The 19,736-nt window shown below is 46.2% G+C and overlaps 1 protein-coding gene across 3 annotated transcripts in view; it reads right to left on the reverse strand.

Moving 5' to 3' along the window:
- ZHX3 (zinc fingers and homeoboxes 3) overlaps positions 1 to 19,736 on the reverse strand; it is a 47,272-nt gene that overhangs the window by 11,923 nt on the left and 15,613 nt on the right. For all 3 annotated transcript variants that reach the window (XR_012634653.1, XM_074920504.1, XM_074920506.1), the window contains exon 2: positions 16,967 to 17,073. The gene's annotated coding sequence lies outside the window, so the exon portion shown is untranslated. The remainder of the gene's footprint in view (positions 1 to 16,966; positions 17,074 to 19,736) is intronic.

Here is a 19,736-nt window from a genome sequence, read left to right on the forward strand (position 1 = left end):
TGAAGAGTGAATGCTCGGTTAAAAAAAAATAAAATTAAAAGAAAATTTTTTTAAAAAAATCAACACCAAAATAGAAGTAAAATAACAGTTTTCTCAACACTTCCGGTGCCTGCTAGGCAGGCAGACACACTCCCCAGGTCAGGGACAAAGTTGATGTTTCTGTCTCATATGAAGCCAAGCACAATATTGGCACTTTAAATAACACTGGTTTGTTGTTAAGCTGAAACTCTGCAGGCCCTGGCTGATAGCATAATGGGGGGGGGGGGGGGGGGGGAGAAATCAAAGAAAAAAAAAGTTGATGTTTGAGAGTTTTTGTATTTCCCCTTTAGGCTCTACCTCCAGCCAGGCCCATTCGATGCACAGATGCACATCTGTCTGTGGGAAGACCACAGATGACTTCCCAACTCCCCACTGGTAATGAGCAAGTAAAGACCAGTAAATAAAAGATCCTTGTGGCCAGCACCAACAAGCAGGTGTTCTCTGCAGCACCTAGATCCAAGAGCTGACCCACCCTCCCCTTCCCACCACCATACACCCGAGAGGGAAAACCCATCATGTTTTGCAGTGGGTCCCCCCCAGCACAGCAGACACCCCGTTTGCTCTGGGCAGTGCTGGGTGTCAACTTAGTGGCCTGGGACTGGGTACATTTACCTGGTGCTGGGGAGGGGAACAAAGACAGGCCCATGCAGCAATGAGCACAGGCTGCCCCTGTCACCAGCCACGGCAATCCTGGGACTCTTTCTCTTTGGTTGGGCATTAACATTTATTCTGCATTTGGAGTCCATTCATGAGAAGTCATGTAGGAGTTTCACTAGTTTTATTAACTTCTTGCCAAAACGTGCTCAGTGTGGGCTGGCAGGAGAGAGGAAGGCTGGGGACTCCTGCACTTTCACAATAAGGTAGAAGCAGCAAAGGCTTGTTTCTCTGGCCAGACCTTTGGGGGCCAGACACCACCATGGACTTGGAATCACAAGCTTTGGTTACAACAAAAGCATAACAAAGCACAGGGAGAGGCCATGCAGCAGCATCACCAACCGGCTTCAAGGACACAGCCTGCTGCCAGGAACAGGGCAGCTATTGCTAATCCATCCCAGGGACACACTGTGTGGATGGACACGCTCCGGCATCTCGGCAAAGACCTCTCCAGGCTACATCCCTGTGGTTCAATACAAACAGAGTGAGCAGCCCAACTCTTCAGAGCAAATCCCAACTTCCTGGGTGTGGACGGGACCTCTCTTTTAGCTGTGCCAGCACAGCTCTCTAACAGCAAAGAAAATGCAAGATTTGGCAGGGCTGAGCTCCTCTGTTCCTGGTCTGTGGCTGTGCATCCCGACTAGCTGGGGCCCAGCATCCTCCCTGAGTAACTCTGCAAAGCCTGGAGCTGGAAGGGAAGTCACAGGATGGGACCATCGCCAGCAGCAGAGCAAGTGGTGCACATCCCCACGCCATGCCCTTGCCTAGCACTGGCACCTATAGGTAGCATCTGCCACCTAGACCCTGGTCCATAAACCAGACCAAGGTCATGACACAATTCCTTTGGGGTTTAACCCCATGCAGGACTGTAAGTTCCCATGAGCAAACAGTTAATGAGATTTTTCCCTCCAGAGCAGATTGCTACTGCAGTAACACTGCAGGCACTCAAAATTCAGGTGCTCTCCACAAGAACAGGGAAAGCAACCAGCAATAAAATAACTGCAACCCGAGAGAAGCCACACAGGCAAGAAAAGCCTCTTCGCATCTTATTATTTTGCACCGCACAAATGTACAAACACACGCACAAATTTCAGCAGTTTTGAGCTTCAAGCAGCATCACATAGTCAACGTTTGTACTAAGGAACAATTTGTCTTTATGTCAACTGGTCAGGGTGCTTTGTAGCTTAAGACTGGCTTTGAAAACACGGGTACAGTCTAAAGGCAGTGGAAGCCGGTTGACCGAACAATCGTATTCATTCTCCATTACTTGGCAGGCCTGGAGTAGAAAAGCGTCTTTTCCATTTAGGCTAGTTAAACAGAGCTATTCATTAAAATTTCACCCTTCTACAAACTGCTGTACTTCTCCATTTTAAATTTGCCTTCAAGAGAAGACCTCTCTCCTCTGCCCCACAACACTCCTCATCATCCTGTTTCAAGCCGTCACCCGTTTACGAGCTGTGTTTTCGGATTGCTCTCGTGCTTCCATAACAGCAGTAACTCTCCTTTGTCGTTGTTACCTGGGTAGAGGCTGGCTTGCTGCCTTAGCACTCGGGGACTAATGGCAATTATCTCTGCTTTTTTTCAGATGAGCACAAAACTGAGTAAGATGGAGGGCTAGAAAGAGGCAGCTGAAACAGAACGCGATTAGAGTATAAAAATAGGTCACTAGGATAATATAACCTTTAGACTATTGGCAATGTGCCCCCCTTAGAGACAAGCCTGCCTGCTATATTTCAGGAGAATGTCAAGAATAAAAAAAAAAAAACACAACACACATCAAAACAAAACCACTGATCATCCCTCGGAGCTTTGCATGCTTCTGTTTGAACATCACTAACATTAATTCACTCCTTTTCCTCTGCCCTCATCCATTTGATCAAGCATAAAATAAATGTTATGCAATCATACCATTAACATCTTCCAAAAAAATAATAATCTCTTTTGGCACAGAGGCTTCATTACAGATTTGCTCCGAGTTACAGTACCTTAGCAGGGTTCACAGTCCCAGCATCCCAGGGACCCACCTCCATAGCTTCAATCCTCACATTTTGTCCATGTTGCAAAATATTCCAGGCACTTCCCCAAAGGAAAAGGTCCAGCAGACAGATAATCATCTCTTGACACAGCCAGCTCCGAGGTTAACACTACCAGCAGAGGACACCAGATAGCATTAGTGGAGCTTCAAGAAGTCTCTCAGCTCATCAATATCTGGGTCTCCCATCACCTCATGCTCAGCTGGTGAATACCAGTGGGTTGGTTTGTGCCTGAACAAGACAGTACGAGAACATCGGTCATGTTTATAAATGCACAGGAGCTCTGATTTCACTCCTTTGTGCTTTCTCTAGGAGGTTTTCTTTTTATTTATATTGTCAGGGATCTGTTTGTGATTGCAGCTTCATCACAGACACCTCAAACAGCCCCACATAGGTCAGTAGTATTCTGCCACACCACATTCAGACTTGCTACCTGCCTTGCAATCCCACTGTTAGAGTTTATTACCAAGCACCACCATATAGACAGGGCAAGGCCAGCTTTGGCAGGTGCAGACCTTTGGAACGCATTTGAAAAAGGGTAGGTTACACCTAAAACATAATTCTTTGTATTTTTATTCTCTGAAATTCCTAAACTGGCTCCAAGCCAAAAAACTATCAGGGAGCCTGGAGTAAAGACTCCCAGTTCCCAAAGCAACATGAGAACTAGAGGTAGATCTTGGTGCATGTTAAATTTCTGATAAGGGCACTTGAGTCTTTAAAATCAGTAGGAAACACCTGGCCAAGCTGGTGAGAAGTTCACAGGCACAAGCACCTAATGACAACAGAGCACATGAAGCACAGAAGCCCACTGTGCTCTCAGTGCTGCTGCAGCCTGCCCAGTCCCAGGGAGTCATTCTGGGGGAAGCCTCCTAGCCCGTCTGAAGCACTCCTGCTCACCCCAATTCCAGGTTTGGACATCCACCTCCATATGGGTGACCCTATTTGGGGGTCATCACCCCAAATTAGGGAACCACAGCTCTATATGCTAGCACAACATTCACTGTTAGAAGAAAACCAGCATCAGCTTTTATATCAGCACCAAAACGATCCCACTGCAGAGCCACAAACCCAAAACCCTGCTAGAGGCTCACATGGTTTTCTCACCGAGCATCCAAGTCCCTTGTGCAACGAAGAAATGCTTGCTGAAGACAGGCTTATCACCAGTTACCGAGCGGCCACGTAAGGGACAGACCCGCAGCAATTCCAGGGAAAAATAGTGTCCAGAACTTTAAACCAAGATGTGGGTAGGAAGGATTAAACCAAGCTACTAAGTAGTACCAGACAGCAAGCGTAGGGCGCTGGAGCTGATCATCTGCAGCACAGACTGAAGACTGTTAGAGTGCTGCAGCCCCTTCCCAGCTGAGCATTGTTGGATTACTTCATCCACTGTGCCCTTTTGCAATATGCTAGCTTCAAGAGCTGTGTTACGTTCTGGCTCAGCATCAGCTCCCATTCCCCCACTTACAGTTGCTATAACCAAAAAGACAACTGCAAAATACTTCAGCTGAAAGCGAGGGAACAGGGTTTGGCAGGTTGGGATCATGGATTTTTTTTCTCCCCCGTGGATCCTGCTTCAGGTCGTCCTTTCAGACCTTGTGTGCAGCCGATGGCTTTTGCAGCTTATTGAGTCCGCTGGTTTATGGCAATGTTTTTCTGCTCACTGAACTGGCTCATTCTTTCAGCAGAACAAACTGTTCCACGTTGAGGCAGGAGTTGGCTGTGTTTTAACAAAGGATTTTTCCCTTCTGACAGTGTTTTGCAAAAGACCCAAAAAAAGGAGTTTGAGCCAAGTTACAAAAGGTCAGGAGAGGCGAGTCAAGCACTGGGTGTAGTTCCTGTATGTCACAGCCAGTCAAGGAAATGGGTGGGGAGAAGAGGAATGGCATTTTGAACTGCAATAATATGTATAAAGTGATATTAATAAGGAATGGGCTTTTGAATGAGGATGGCAAGTATGCAGGCACTGTAATTTTTGCTTTACAAGAGCAGGCTTGTTAGGTAGGCTGAGGTCTCCACAATCATTTATCCATGTGAAGTATGCATTTGAGAGAGTTCAAGTAGCACTAGTAGCAAGAAAAAGGCAGACTTATTTTCTTGCCCTATCTAAGCTGATTTCCAGGAGCTACGGTACTCTCGTCTCCCATCAGCCAAATGAATATTCAAAAAGCTTTTGCCAGGCGAACACCAGTCAGTCACCAGAACAATGCTGGGGGAAAGAAATACTGGGCTGAGAACCCTGCGTGAGACTGGCACCTTGTTTCTGTCCCTGCTCTAGCATCCCAACCATTTTTAATGCGGTGCAGGGTGTGCTGGGTGCCACGGCTGCTCCACCTGCTCCTTTCCCTGCCGTGCCACAGAACACCACCACTGGAGTGGAGCTGCAGAGAGGATGCGCAGCCACCAGCAAGGGTGCTGTGGGTGAGGAAGGACCCCAGCACTGTGGTCCCAACAACACAGCCCTCCCTAGGGAGCTGATGATGGATCTTCTTTCCCCGTTTCCAGAGGCTGGGACCAGAAGTTTTTGGCGTTGCATCACAGGTTCTCCTGGTGAGGCCCCACTCCCTGTTCAGCAGCAGCTGGAAGGGTCAGGGTCTTTCTGTGCTACGCATGGTGCATGGGCAAACCAAGATGGCCAACTCTGGCTTTGCAGATGTTGAAACGAGGGGAGCCAAGGGGATCTGCAACAGTTGACCGTATGTCATGCCTAATATTGAAGCTTTAGTAGGCCTCAGAGGATCCCCGAATAGAAAGAAACCACCCACCACTGGAACACAGCCACTTTTGTGGCTAGAAGGGGCAGATGTTCAACCCCATACAACAATGCAACACAACAGTTCAGACTGTAAGTGAAGAATGCTGCATCCACTTAAAACTGAACAGGGGAATTAGGGACACCATCTAATTCTAGAACTACCATTTGGTCCTGATGCTTACAGTTGAGCATACCTACTCTGTAAGAGTGGCACAGGGTTTTCTTCCATTGCCTTAAACGGACAACACCCTGGCCTGAAGCACTGAACCACAAGAACTTCAGAAGCATATGGTCAGACCAGCAAGTGTTCAGCTCCTTCAGCTGTAACATTGTTTTCCAAAGAAGTCCAGCTCATTTTCAGTACCTACGTAAGTGACAGACTTCCAGAAGTCCCCACTTCCCAATAGGTCCTGCTGGCATAGAGCAAGGCAGACCATTAAGAGGGTTCAGCATCCTAATGACCAAACCTTTTGCTGAGGTACACCTGATGAGAAGGCCAGCTTCAGAAGTCCTCCTCACCACAGTTAATATGAAGTGCTCCACACTCAGCTGCCAAGAAGAGCAGGTATGCAGAACTACATCACCCCTACCACCAAACACTTATCCACTAACCACCCAGAGCTCACAGGGGACAGACAACCTTCACCCTTTCTCTAAAATACTTCTTTTAGAATTGACAGTAAGATGAAAACTGATCTGGGATTTCATTTGAGATTTCCATGGGCAAGGTCCGGGCATCCAAATTGTGCACCTGCCCAGCCAAATGCAACCCTTGTCATCTGCTCTCTGGTTTGAAAACTGCATTTGTTCAAAGCCATTTGTCAGGCCACTCTGGACAGTGTGCAGAGATACAGAACAAAGTTCAAGGGTTATTTGTGATATGAACCATGCTTGTCAGGACTCTTCCTCCAGCTGTTCACTTCCTCCAGTGACACTTGGAATGGATTGTCCTTACTGGAGAGTCAATTATTTTTTTAGTTGAAAACTCACTCTGTAGGTCAGCTGTGAGCTGAAAGCATCCAAGTTATTTACTGCTGGAAGCTAAATGAATTTCCTTACTCTCAGAAGACAGACATTTAAAATTAGTTTCAAGTACAGTTGTGATAAACAAATCATGTTCTCCTCCTTTCCCTCTCCTGTTTTTTTGTTCATTTGTTTTTTAAATCATGCCTGATGGTCTAACCAGCCTTTTCCTTAGCTGCCCTCTGCAATTTCTCATTAAAAATTCATTCACAAGGATGCAGGGGAACTACAGACATCTTCCGAGAAAAATCAGCAAAGCTCTCCCTCTGACATTTTTTTTTTAACACCGTTAAAAAAAAACCAAACCAAAACAAGTTATTTGGCTTTTTTTCCCCTTCCTGTGAAGAGTGGAAGGTTGGGACTTGGGTTGTTACCTTCCTACAGGGGACAGGGCTCAGGACTTCAGCTCTCTGACAACACCCAGCCTGTAGAGTCTCTTGGTGGCTGGAAGATGAGCTCACCAGCCCACTCCACCTACCCGGCTCAATAGCCGAGAGATGCAAAGAGCTTTTGGCAGATGCATAAGGAAGACAAGAGGTGTCTTAAAACAGTATGACAGCCCAAGGTTTTGGGGTTTGGACTGAGGTCTCCTGCAAGCCTTTATTCACAATATTGTTGTACTCATTAATTTGTGGATCACAAGGCCTTGATACAAGGAGATTATTTTTTAAAAATTCAGGCATGCTGGGAGAATTGCTTCCTTGCCATGTGTTATCGAGTCTACCCATGAACTGCCAGCAATTACTAAGCCTCCACTCTGTATTCAAAGCTCTATACAATGGAGTTTATTATTTTTAAGCCTTTCAGACATCAATGTAGCAAACTTAAGAGAGCCATTTGGAAGATTAAGATACGAACACCACCATATTATTCAATTTAGCTCCAATACTGAACAATTACTTCAGCAAAGAGTCACAGCTAATACTACATTTCCAACTGCCAACAGAGACAAATACTTACAGCTTTAAGTCACATTGCAGCATGGTCTTGTAAACCAAATTTAGGAAATAAGAACAAGGAAATTACTATCATTATGCACATACTGCCCAATTAACTGCCAAGCCACACCGAACCTATCTTCAGGTCTTGGCCATAGGCTTCAAAAATACACCCCTAGAAATTACAACCCAAGGAAATCCCTGCTTTCTGTGTGTGCAGCCAGGTGTGAAGTTACTGGTACATCTCCAACAGCTGTATTAGATGAGTTTTAAAATATTTTGTATGTTTATACAAGCGCAAAGGGGCTTGGTACCACCTCACCATCCCAGCTCACTGACTGCTTAGGACAGACCTGAGGAGGAGAACAGCAGCTCTGGGTTTTGAAAGCGATGTGCCAACCCCAAGGGCTCCTGCCACGTGTGCTTAGGTCTTGCTCCCAAGTTCTCAGCCCACGTGGTAGAAACCTCAGTTCTGTCGCCATGGGTGGGTGCTGGCTCAGCTTGAAAGAATGACACCACTTGCTTTTCCAAAGAGCTCTTTGCAGCCCCCTCTGCAGAATTAAGGCCGCTGCTGAGCTGCATTGCTGGCTTGACTCCTCTGCGGCCTATTTAGGTCTTTGTGGGTGCCGCAGAAACACATAACAACCCAAGCTGGGAGGGAATGATGGAGGACATTGGGCCAATCCCCCACTTCCAGCAAAGAGCTTCCATCAATTCTTCACCAGGTGGGTGAAGCTGCCTATCAGTATGGAGCTCCTGTTTCCTATAACCTTCTGCTGCATGGGTACAGAACAGCTTTCTGGCCACTTGTGTAATTTACATTGACTGTTGAGTAATATTTCTTTCAAAAATCCAGATGAATTGCTAAAAAAAAAAAGGGGGAAAAAAACTACAAAATAAATGTAGACATGTCCCAGGATTTCTGGCCCTTCTTGAGCTAACAGCAAATAGAGTTTACTAATAGCTGGTTTATTTGCCCAAATCAGACACGCAGATAGGTGACATAAAGGGGAGCAATGGGAGAAAACGGGGAGAGGATATGTGCCTGTTTTCTATCATTACACCGCTTAAAGGAGAGCCAACTGATGCATTTTGCCCTCTTGAAATCATTTCATCCTTCATAAGCAATTGTGTGAGTTAGACAAGACTGGGTGCAGGACTAGCAGGATGGGAACAACATCCCTCTGTGAGAATAAGGGAATAACCAAGGAATGAAATGAAATAAGAGTCAATGAAAAAAAAATAATCAGTTTGCCTATTTGAAGGCTCTCATTTCATTAGAGCTGATTTAACTTGAAACCTCTGGAGAAAAACTGTCTTTCAGGAATCTAGAATTTCCCAGCCCTTCAACTGAACATGAAAAAGTTCTCATTGCAAACTGCACCATGGCTAACAGAAATACTCCTGATTTACACCACCAAAAGTGTCATTACCTATATTATAATCTCAGAGAAAGAGAAATCAAGACTTCCTCCTCCTTTTTCATAAAGAAATGAAGGGTGGTCTCATTACACCAGTCTAAAACATTCATCATCATCATCATCATCAGGGTAAATGGCACAGTATACATTATTAGCTCTGTTTGACATAACTAAGAAAACAGCAGGCTAAACTAAACTGCAGGAGGAATCAGCGCAGGGGACGATAATGTAAAAATAACATTTATGCTGTGTCAGCAGGCAGCCTGCAAATACAAGAATGGGGATGACTGGCTGGCTTGGGGGCTTGGAAATGGCATGATGGAGCCTTTTACTTCCAGGGCAGCAGTCCAAATTATAGCCACGTTAGCAGAACGTTATCCTCCAGACACCTGCTTTCTTCCTTGGACTTGGAAGCACCTCAATGGTATTGCACTAAAATGACAGCGTGTCACGCTGGATAAAGCTCAGGACAGCAGGAACTCCCCCCATACACAAGCCCATAATCACCTGCTGACAAAAGATTAGGTAAATAGATGTCTACAGTGTCAGAGGAGCAAGAGGAAGAAGTGTTCACAGTCTGCAGGATGTGGCCCTAGTCAAGTCAGAAGCAGACAGGGTAGCTGAAAAGAAGGTAGTGAAACCCTGCAAGGGTAATGCTCTTAAGATCAATCACACGAATCCTTGTGCCAAGCTGCTTACCCAAGTGGCCAGGATCAGGCAGAACAACCAAGCAAGAGGGTTCGTTAAGTGAACTCTCCCTGGATTAGTGCTGTAAAACTGTACATACCTTCAAGTGACAGGCGGGAAAGCGGTTTGCAGCACTCTCCAAAGCACCAAAGAGCTATACTGCCACTCTTTTTGAGGTTCTTCTAGACCATCTGCTTTCACATCAAAAGGACTGAGTAACTGATAGGGTCAGCACCCAAAATTCAGGGCCAGCTGCTCCTAACTGTACCCTTCATCCTCTCCCCTTCTAAAATCAGGCACAAATCTCATCACCTGGCAAGTGCTGGTGAGTGGTGAAAAACTGCTAGAGAAGAAGATACCGTCACCTTTTAGTTTACACCTTGGGAAAGGTCCCACGGGACTGCAGCTCCCCACCAGACAAGCTTTGCTTGCAGGAGGAGATTTAAGTCCCCCAGAGCATACAAGGTGTTCTGAAATCATTCACCAGGGATCATCTACATTAGGAAACTGCTGCTAGCCTCCTCATCACCTGGCATCTTCTCATCCCTCCCTTCCTCTGTCAGCAGTTATTTCCGTGGCATTTTAGATTCTCCCCAAGGGATGCTTGCTGAGCCTCTCCCCAGAGCATCTCCTTTAAGGAGCCTCCAAGAGCCAACTCTGAAGGCTCTCAGAAGCCACAAGTCCATGTGAACTTCCATACACATGCACACCAGTCTGGAGCTCACCCTCCTCAATGCACAAAGTGGCTTGAATGATTCAAAGACCCACAACTTAGGGAAAAGCCTACAGCCTTAAATGTGCATTGTCCCAGCATGAGTATCACACAAACCACACAAGGGGTAAAGAAGGAGGTGATACAGGATAAGTGACTGAAGATACCATATCCCCTATACTGACAATTCAATTTCTTCCCTTTTACCAGTGCTAGGCTTGTTGTTCAGGACTCAGTTTTACTGTGGGAGGGTTTCCAGCTACCAAGTCTAGAGGCAGAGTCTAAAGGAATAGCTGGCAGACCTACCTGAAATCTGAGGTCTACAACCGCCAGTCTAGAAGCAGCCCCAAGCTGTTATCCTGCCCCGGATGGCACACGCTGCCAGCTGCCCAGCCTTGCAGCGTCCCATCCAGCACACCATTAAATAACTCAAGATACCTTGAAGAGGAAAGCGTTTGGGGTTTAGGGAAGGACAGAACAGAGATGAAAGCAAAGCTTCTGTCCAAAAGAGACAGATTTTCCCAACTGCTGGGCCATGCCTCTTGCACAGGTGATAAAAATTTCATATGACAGATATTCACACCAAAGATGAAAGAGCGGCCCCAATTTACACTCTGCTGCTAAGCTGCTTTGGTGTGCTTCTCAACAGCCTGCACAAGCCATCGAACCCAACGATATGACCAGAGGGAAATACAGATATCTCTATTTTCATTATTTCTGGAGAGTCAGATATTCCCCAGGAGCATTTTTACCCACCCACAAACATCACAAGGTCTGATTTTCTGCCATGTCTCAAAGATGCTCATTTCCATCTACTCAACTACAGCATCCCACACTGGCTGGAGCTCAACCACTGACACAGGGCAGGGGGTCTCAGGCCAGCAGCTCTCCCAGATCCACCCCTGGACCATCAGGCTCTGGCAGAGGGAACGGCAGCTGCATGCCATCAGGACAAAGAGGGTTCAGCATCACACCTGCAGCTCTGCTGCATCTGAAACGCAGGCAGCTGGAGGCAGCTCCTGCCCGTGCCTGGATGAGGCTGTCATGTGGAGGCTTCCCATGCATTTATCCCACGGGAATGTCAAGGAGTCTTCACAGCACAACACGGGAGCCAGCAAGCCCCCTGCCCTTTGAAGTTTGTCTGTCTTTCCAACCGGGAGGTTTTAGCATGTTTCAGGGACGCTGGAAAGCCTCTCTTGACATTTAGGAAGTGGTAAAAGGTGTGGTCAGCACTGTTACCCCCCACGGGGAAGGAGAACATCAAAACAGGAGGAGATGAAACAACCTGTCTGAGGTACGTCCGCACGCTGCAGTGGGGAGCAGCACCAAGTGCCAGCATCTTTATTCACAAAGCCGTCACCTCTCCATGGCATCCACCCGGGTTTAAAGCAGAAAGGCAGCACAGGAGCAAACACAGAAGAATATGCTAAAGGAAAACTTCATGCCGAGGACAAAGGAGCACCAGAAACCTGCTCTACCCAAGCTGGCCACTGATTTAACACTGAAGGAAGTACTGAAAGCAATGCTAAGGAAGGCTTCTCAGCTCAAGGAGAAACCACCTTGCTAGTGCATGTCTGCAGTCATGCAGGGAGCCCCAGGATCTCACAGAGCATATTCTCTGGGAGTAAAGCCATTTAAACAGATCATCCTGTTCTGTTTTCCCCAGGAGAACAGAAGACAGGCCCATGAGATGGTCATGCTTTCTAATCCATCAAGGCTCTTCACACACTGGCTATAGAAAAGAGTACAGACCACCTTTCCCCCTGCCACAGTTCCTGGCTGGAAGGGAAATGCTGTCACCGGCACGTTACAGAAAGGGAAATGAGGTATAGAGCAATTTTAAATAACTTGCCCAAGGTCACAGGAAGCTTATAGCAAAGCAAGTAATTGAACCCAGGACTTGCAAGTCCCCACTCTAGTTATTTATCAGAGGTCATTCTTTTAATGTGTCACCTTTAGTCAAAAACCCTCTCAGTTTGCATACGAAAGCACTGCCAAGAGATTATACTGAATTATATCGGCACAGAGAACTATTATGAGTTTCCCTTCCAGCTCAACATGCTCAGAGGATTGTTTTGGAAATAAAATAAAACTTGCAGCATGTTTGGTGTGCTGGAACAGACAACTCCCCGAGCGCTGCAGACAGCTGAACCACCAAAGCGCTTGTAAGGCTCCAGATCAAGCTGGGAGATAAGGAGGTGTTTTTCCTCCACAGTTAATCGCTTGTTTTGAAGGGTGGCCTCCAGTGAGTAAGAGCTTACCGGTTCCCAAGTTTCACCTTGGATTTGCATCTTCATTCATAAATACCTCTGGATGAAACAGAATATTGCAGACTTAGCACTGAGCCAAACATCAAAAAGCCTTTTGCTTCGCACGAGGCCTCTCCTTGAACCTGGTGTGTCATCAGTTTGTGTTGCTACAAAAACAACCAAAGGCACCTCACCCCTGCTTTCATGGGCCATGGCACAGTTCTTTGCCTTCCTAAAGGAAATCTGCCTACAGCATCTCTCAGCATAACCCAGTCCATTCACAGAAACTAGAAATGACCTTTGCTGGAGCCTTCCATACCCTCGGGGTACTCTCACCAGGTAGGGCTGGTTGAAGGCATCTCAGTGGCATCCAGGCCGGTGGCTCCCGTGAGTCTGCAGGGTGGGGACAGATGCTGTGGCAGCCCCAGCAGTACCACCTCCCCATGTACCCCAATGCCTTCCTGGGGTGCAGCTGGCCTCACTCACAGAGCCAGAGGAACAGCAGAGCCCAGGCAGCAGCACTGCTCCACATCCCAAACCCCTCTGACCTCCCAGCATGGGGAGAAGCCCATGGACATGCAAACAGCAAAGCCCAAATCCTTCTGATAAAGAGATGCAATTTTTAATACAACAGACAATCAAACTCCATCCATGGGTATCTACAGTGCTCAGATAATTCTCAGCCAATGACAAATAGTGAAAGTGTTGGGCAAAAGGCCTGGAGAGGGTCATGCAGGATGGAATTAATCTTTCACACAATACAAGGATGCAGGGAAGGCAGTCAAAACAGTTAGTACAGGTCTAGCCAATAAGTTTATGCAGTGTTTAAGCATCCAGTGTCCTCATCTTTCTGTATACAAGTAAATTAATTTGTCACACTGGTATTGTATACATGTCCCAAGCAGATGGGTCAATAAGAAATAAGAGTAGGAAAGGAAGGATGAGGGAAGGGGATGCAAGGGCATCAGTAAAACGGTGTCTGAGCTGCAAGTTGGGAAAACTTTACAGTTACACATATTGACTGGGGAGATATGAAAATGAAAGCAGAGGTAGACCACTGTGGTCAAATCCCAGAACAGCTTCACAACTCCATGCTCAGGGCTAGAGCCACCTGCTTGGGGAATGATGAGTGTTATTCGGTGATAACCCCCAACCACCACCTTCCTAGGGAGCACCAAACTCCTTCAGCTCAACAGGAAGAGAGAAGAGGGAGAACTCTGCATTCATTAAAGACTGTTACAGAAAAGAAAAACAAAAAACAAATTAAAAGGATAAAGGACAATTCTGCTTTGCAAAGCCTTTGAGTAGGGAATTCTTTACTTTGCACTCTGCTGCAGATTTGCAGGTGAACACTTGCTCTCAGGAAGAATTTCTCTCTCCAGGTGGGGAAATTAAGTGTATCTTTTCCCCATCTCTCCTCTACTGGCAGAGCAAAGGCAGCTGTTCAGTGGAATAGCTAATCACAGTCATAGGAGTATGATAACCCTGCCCCAGCCCTTCTTTGCTTTAAAGCTACTCACCAGAAGACCTTCCTGTCAGTCCATAACGCCTGACCATAAACACCAGTGAGGAGCACATCCAATGCTGTATGCTGGGACCAGAGATTTCATGCAGAGTACCTGGTTTTGTGCAAGCACCAGACGCTTTTCACACCGTGGGTCCCATCTTCAGTACAACTACGCTGTCTGACCAGGACAAACCCCTCAGTTCTGCAAGAGCCAGCTCAGCAGAAGCACCTCCAGTAGGTTATTAGCAACAAGACCAAACTAGCAGCCGTGGGCCTCCAGATCCATGGGCCCCAAATACAGGGCTGAAGAGGCGTGACATCAACTATGTCAAAAATTTGCTTGCTTTGAAATCCTACTCCTGCTTATTTATGTTACGGGAGAACCCAGAAGCCTCAGCCAAGCCAACATTTGCCCTAGAAAGCCTGGGCTGGAGAAGCATTTGCACATGTAATGGCCACCTCCACGTAGAGCTCCCACCTCATGGCCAGTCACAAGCAGCTCATAGTTTTACAGTAGAAATAAATAATAGCCAGGTTTCGAGGAGAGGAGATGCAGCAGCAGCGTGGGCAGGCACAAGTGCAGGCAGCAAAACTACCAGCAGGACGTCATGGTCACTGGTGTCCCTGGGGCTTTTCTAGTGCTCCCACAGGGGAGATCAGCTCTGCTCCTCAGCAGCCAAAAGACCCTGGTGAAAATGCTGTGCATGGAGCAGGACTGCGCTCTGCAAACCCTCACAACGATGTAGAAAATGTTGTTAACCTAAACAGACAGGTCTAAGATGGATTCATAGGAAGGATGAAATCAGGACATAAAAATAACATTTCCAACACACCAGTGACAGAACAAGCCCTTACTCCAACAGACTATTTACAGGCCAAGAGCATTCCTCGCTGCTCTTACCTTCATCTGTAAGGTCTGAGTCAACAATGGCTTTGGAGGAGCCTGTTTGAAGGCAACAGGCAGCCCAGGGAACAGCCAGGCCCGAGAACTGGGATTTTCAGGAGGGGAAATTGAATAATTGAAGGGACAGCTAAACACAGCTCACTAGATTTTGCTCCACAATCCAAGCACTGGAAGTTGAAAACTCAAAACATTTCCTCCTTGAATGCATTAAATTCCCATTTTCTTATTTCAAAGTCTTCTGCTTGCTTCAGCATCCAGACATGCACTTCCCAAATGCACTGCTAGGAATAGGGTGTTGTAAACAAAGTTTTACAAAAAAGGAAGGTTAACACACAACATATTTTTCCCATTACTTCAATACATCCTGCAAACTCTGCAAGCTTGGTAAAGAAAGAGTCTATTTAAAAATCTAGGGTGGGGAAGAATTAGCTCACCAAAACCATAAACAGATTTGCTTTGCACTTTCAGTCCAAAAGAAAAACAAGACAGGCTATGTGCATATTGATGCACACAATAGCACAATCATTTAAACAAATGAACTGGGAGGGAGAGGACACCAGAGGAGGGTTGGGGGAAAGGAGGAGTGGAGGGAAAGGGGCCAAGTCCTAGAGCAGAGATCCTGAGTTTGGTTCTTAAAGCTCCCTAAGAAAATATTGGAAAGCCTCCGTGTGCCAGCGCAGGACCGCGAGCACGCAGGGAGGATGACACATGTTGCTACAATGCCATGATCTGTCTCTGGGTGCAAGCCCTTGAGTAATAAACGACATTATTTTCTGCAGATGTAACACAAAGGAATCCTTCCCACTTACCCAGTGACCTTCCACACCAAGCATCCAAATACATTATTACTATCTTTCAGTGGCAAATACCAAGGGATATAAAATTTAATTCCCTTCTCCCTACTCTCCCTCCCAAGAGGCCCTAACTCTGTTTACTAAGTCAGAGTGAAGCTACAAAAGCTTTACCCTCTTCCTCCTGCCAAATTCTCCATCTATAACGGTAAGACAACCCAGAGAGCAACAACATTCACTGCATTTGCAAGATTACTGCCATAAATTCTTTGAGAACCCACCTAATGTGCACTGAATTGTAGCAGCTTCAAGGAGAACAGCTCTCAGGAGGCTGAGGGTGCATGTGGATCCCAGAACATCACGTGCTACAGCAGGGTCCATTAGTTTATTCCTACCAGTTTAACAGACTGGATTTAGCCTGAAGAACTCAAAGAGTGTCAGGAAAGCTACAGCAAACAGCATCAGTCCAGTTGTACTCCCAATGCTGATTATTTAATAAAGCCTAGAAACAAGCAGTCTCCAGGCATGTCACAAGCTGGGTAGAAATCACTCTAGGATTTGAAAATCCACACTTCCATGGGGACACTGTCATTTAGCACACAGCCAAGAGCTGGGTGAATGAATTCCCCACCAGTCTGCTCACTAATGCTTAACCATAGAGCTTCGCCTCTCACAAATAAAATGGCTTTGCTCTGATATGAGACCCAATTTCTTCTTCAAAAACCTGGAACGGCATAATGGAAAACTGTCGTCTTATTTCCAAGCACACTTCTTCCATCCGTAGAAGCCAAAGGGAAAATGCATCACTCTCCTGACCGCTCATCCACAAGATGGGACAGATGAATATAATTAAGTTATATGGCTTTTTAGAGGTGGGGAAAAAAATAAATTAGTGGTCTAGCACAGAGATAGAGGAGAACCAGCCAGGAGAAGAGTACAAATGCACAGGACATCTGAACTCTGTCTTGTCCAAGGCATGATGTTCAGAAGAAAAAAAAAAAAGTTGCCCCCCTTTTCAGAGAGTCCTGGGAGCACAACCCGAGACCTGTCCTGACCATAGAACACAGCAGGGCTCAAAGGTTACCGGAACAAACTGTTGCACAACCACTTACTTCAACCCTTGGGCTAGAACAGACTTCACAGGAGAATCCTGCAATACCCTGAAATACGCCAAATTTCTGCACCCAAGTGACATAAGACAGAGAGGTGCGTGCTGCCCATTGCACATGGAGCCCGAGGGGGCAGCAGAAACGTACCCGTGCGAGGGACCATGACCTTGGCCTGTCCTTCTCCAGTTCCTCCTCCGCGCTCGCACGCATCTTTAAAGTGCCTGCAGTCACTTCAGCTGCGCCGGGATTCGGGGCTGGAAGAGAAGATGTTACACCAAAAATTACTGCTGCACCTCTGAAGGAGAAGGCAACCCTTGGTTAGTAAAGGCTAAAAGTAAAAATAAAACACTGATCAGTCTAAGGTGTCTCCTAGCTCATTCCATCCACCCCGCTGTGCTCGCACAGTACATCCTCACTGAAGTATCCTGAAATACAGATCCTTGATTTTTTTTTCCACTCAATGAACAAAGACATCATTTACCAGAAGTTAACCAAGTTTGCTGAATTAATCACCAAGCACTCAACTGCGCTGCTCTCGACCCAGTAAAAGTAAAAACCTCCCAGCTGCGGCATACTGGAGACCAGGGACGCTGCTCCCCAGCTCTCAGCCACTGCTCAGGGGCTTGGTTTGTTACCAGGACTGGAAACTTCAATGGCTGAGAACATATTTAAAGAAGCAATCACAGCACCCTGACCGACACTGCCGCAGCCTGCAGCTATATATAACCTCCAGCTTTGCTTGTAGCTGTGGGCTTCCTCTCTCCCCTCCATTTTCCTCTGCTGCCGTCCAGTCCCTGTTCCCTCATCCCCGGAGAAGCAGCAGAGCCAGCCTGATGTATTTCATAATTTCTAAACTTAACCATCTAAAGGGATAACCAGCCAAGTGGATTTCTGGGATTAAGTTCAGACCAGGGGAGAAAACAGCACACTGAAAAACAAAGAGTCACCCTGGAAAAAGGTGAGCCAGAGCTTGTAATAACGATGAAAAATAAAATTATGTTGTGATTTCAGAGTAAAGGAAAATTTACACTTGTTTGCTGCTCCTGCCTGAGCATGGCCAGTGACAGGTTCTCCTCCCCAGTAACATGTCCCAAGTGTCCCTGTGCCTCAGCCAGCGTGTGTGCTCAGGATAAAGTCCTCTGCCAAAGCCCTGCTGATCTGCTTCTCAGGTTGGATCCTGCTGACCATACCCTTTGCACACAACCAGTGGGTTTCTTTGATTAAAATAAATAAGTAAATAAGCAGCACGGAGAGACAAATAACTAGCACAGATGCATAACAACTTGGGAAGGTGCTCCCCGACCTGATCCAAAATCCTACAGACAAGAAGCATCCACTTGGGCTATAATGGCACAGACCGAACTAGCAGGAGTTAAAAAAGAAAAAAAAAAAAACAAAAAACAAAAACCCAACAAACAAACAGGCAAAGGAGTTGGACAAGTGTTGAAGGATGTACAAAGATTTTTCCCTTGCTAAGCACTCAGGTGTTCCAGCGCTCCCTGCTGCAAAGCCACGCTTGGACAAGGCTCCCCCCAGACCTGCAATGCTGGCTGCTGTATGTTATTAGCTATATGTTATTTGATGTATATTATTTTCCCAATTTAATTCACAGGAAACACAAAACTGGGGGAAAATTCAGCAAAGTCTGGCAAATCAGAAGAGTTCAAGGGACAAAAAAAAAAAAAAAAGCTTTAAATGCCTGCTAGATGCCACAGCTTTTTTCCTTTTCTTTTTTTTTTTCCTCCCTAAAATGAAGGGAAGGCTTATTCTGAACCAATTAGGTTTCAACACACTTGGAATGATTCCAGTGTTGAATGCTGAGACCTTGACATAGCAGGTGACAATCTTTCCTATGCCAGAAAAAGTTTAACATATAATAAGAAACAAATATTAGACTGCTGATGGAGTGAATTTTTATTCCAGTAATTTGTGTAAATGTCCTGTAACAACTTGCACAACACTGCAGTCTCTCAAATGAAGTGATAACTGCACAGCCCTGACTGCTTATCTGTCATTCCTCCTTCAGTAACATTACTGCTCCTGTTGCTTTATTATACAAGCTCTCTCTGCTACAGCAGGTTTAATATCATTCACACACTCCTTTAGGGATTCAACATATGCCTAAGACTTTAACAGACAAGATTTCGTGATCCTTGGAGTACCTAAATTAAGAAGAGTGACCTTGATCACAGCAGTCAGAGCGACTTCGTGCTTCCTGAAATTAAAGGTGGTTTAAATAGAAACTTGAGCTGGAGGCAGAGAAAAAGCTGAGTTTCCCAAAACCTAGTTCTAAAATACGGAGCAAAAACCCTCCAAATTTGGCACCGTGAGCCACTATTACCCTGGCAGCTCCTCCTTGAATTGCCTGAAGTTGCTGTTTCAAGTAAAATGATATAGGAGAGCGCTTGGGCGAGGGGGCAGGGGTTGGGGTTTCCTCCAAGCAGCACTTGGAAACAGTTCAGCTGCTTATCACTGAAACAGCAACAAGGACGACCAAGGCACACTTTTTCTCCTAACTTTTTTCAGATACTAAAATCCCAGCATCTGACAGCCACGATACACTAGGGTCCTTCAGTCTTGGGGATTTTCACTGGCTGCCAGAGCCACTGATCATATTTGCCATTCCACCGCCATCCTTTCCAAGTCCTACGGTTTCCTCAGGCTTGACTGAGAGGCTCAAAAGCTGCAACAGTTCAAGAATGGAGAATATATTCCCCAAATATCAGACTTGACACAGAGAATAAATCATGCTCATATACTTGGGGCTTTAAAATCGTAACGCCTGAAACAGCTGGGACAGTGGATTTGTGAAAAGGGAGGGGGAAATGCCAGCTTCCCAACAGCATCCCTGTGCAGGGAGCCACTGAGGGTCTGCATATTTAAAAGCCAAAGCTGCTACAAAGCCTCAAAAATAGAG

Source organism: Athene noctua, chromosome 16, assembly GCF_965140245.1.
Source record: "Athene noctua chromosome 16, bAthNoc1.hap1.1, whole genome shotgun sequence".
NCBI classification, from domain to species: Eukaryota; Metazoa; Chordata; class Aves; order Strigiformes; family Strigidae; genus Athene; species Athene noctua.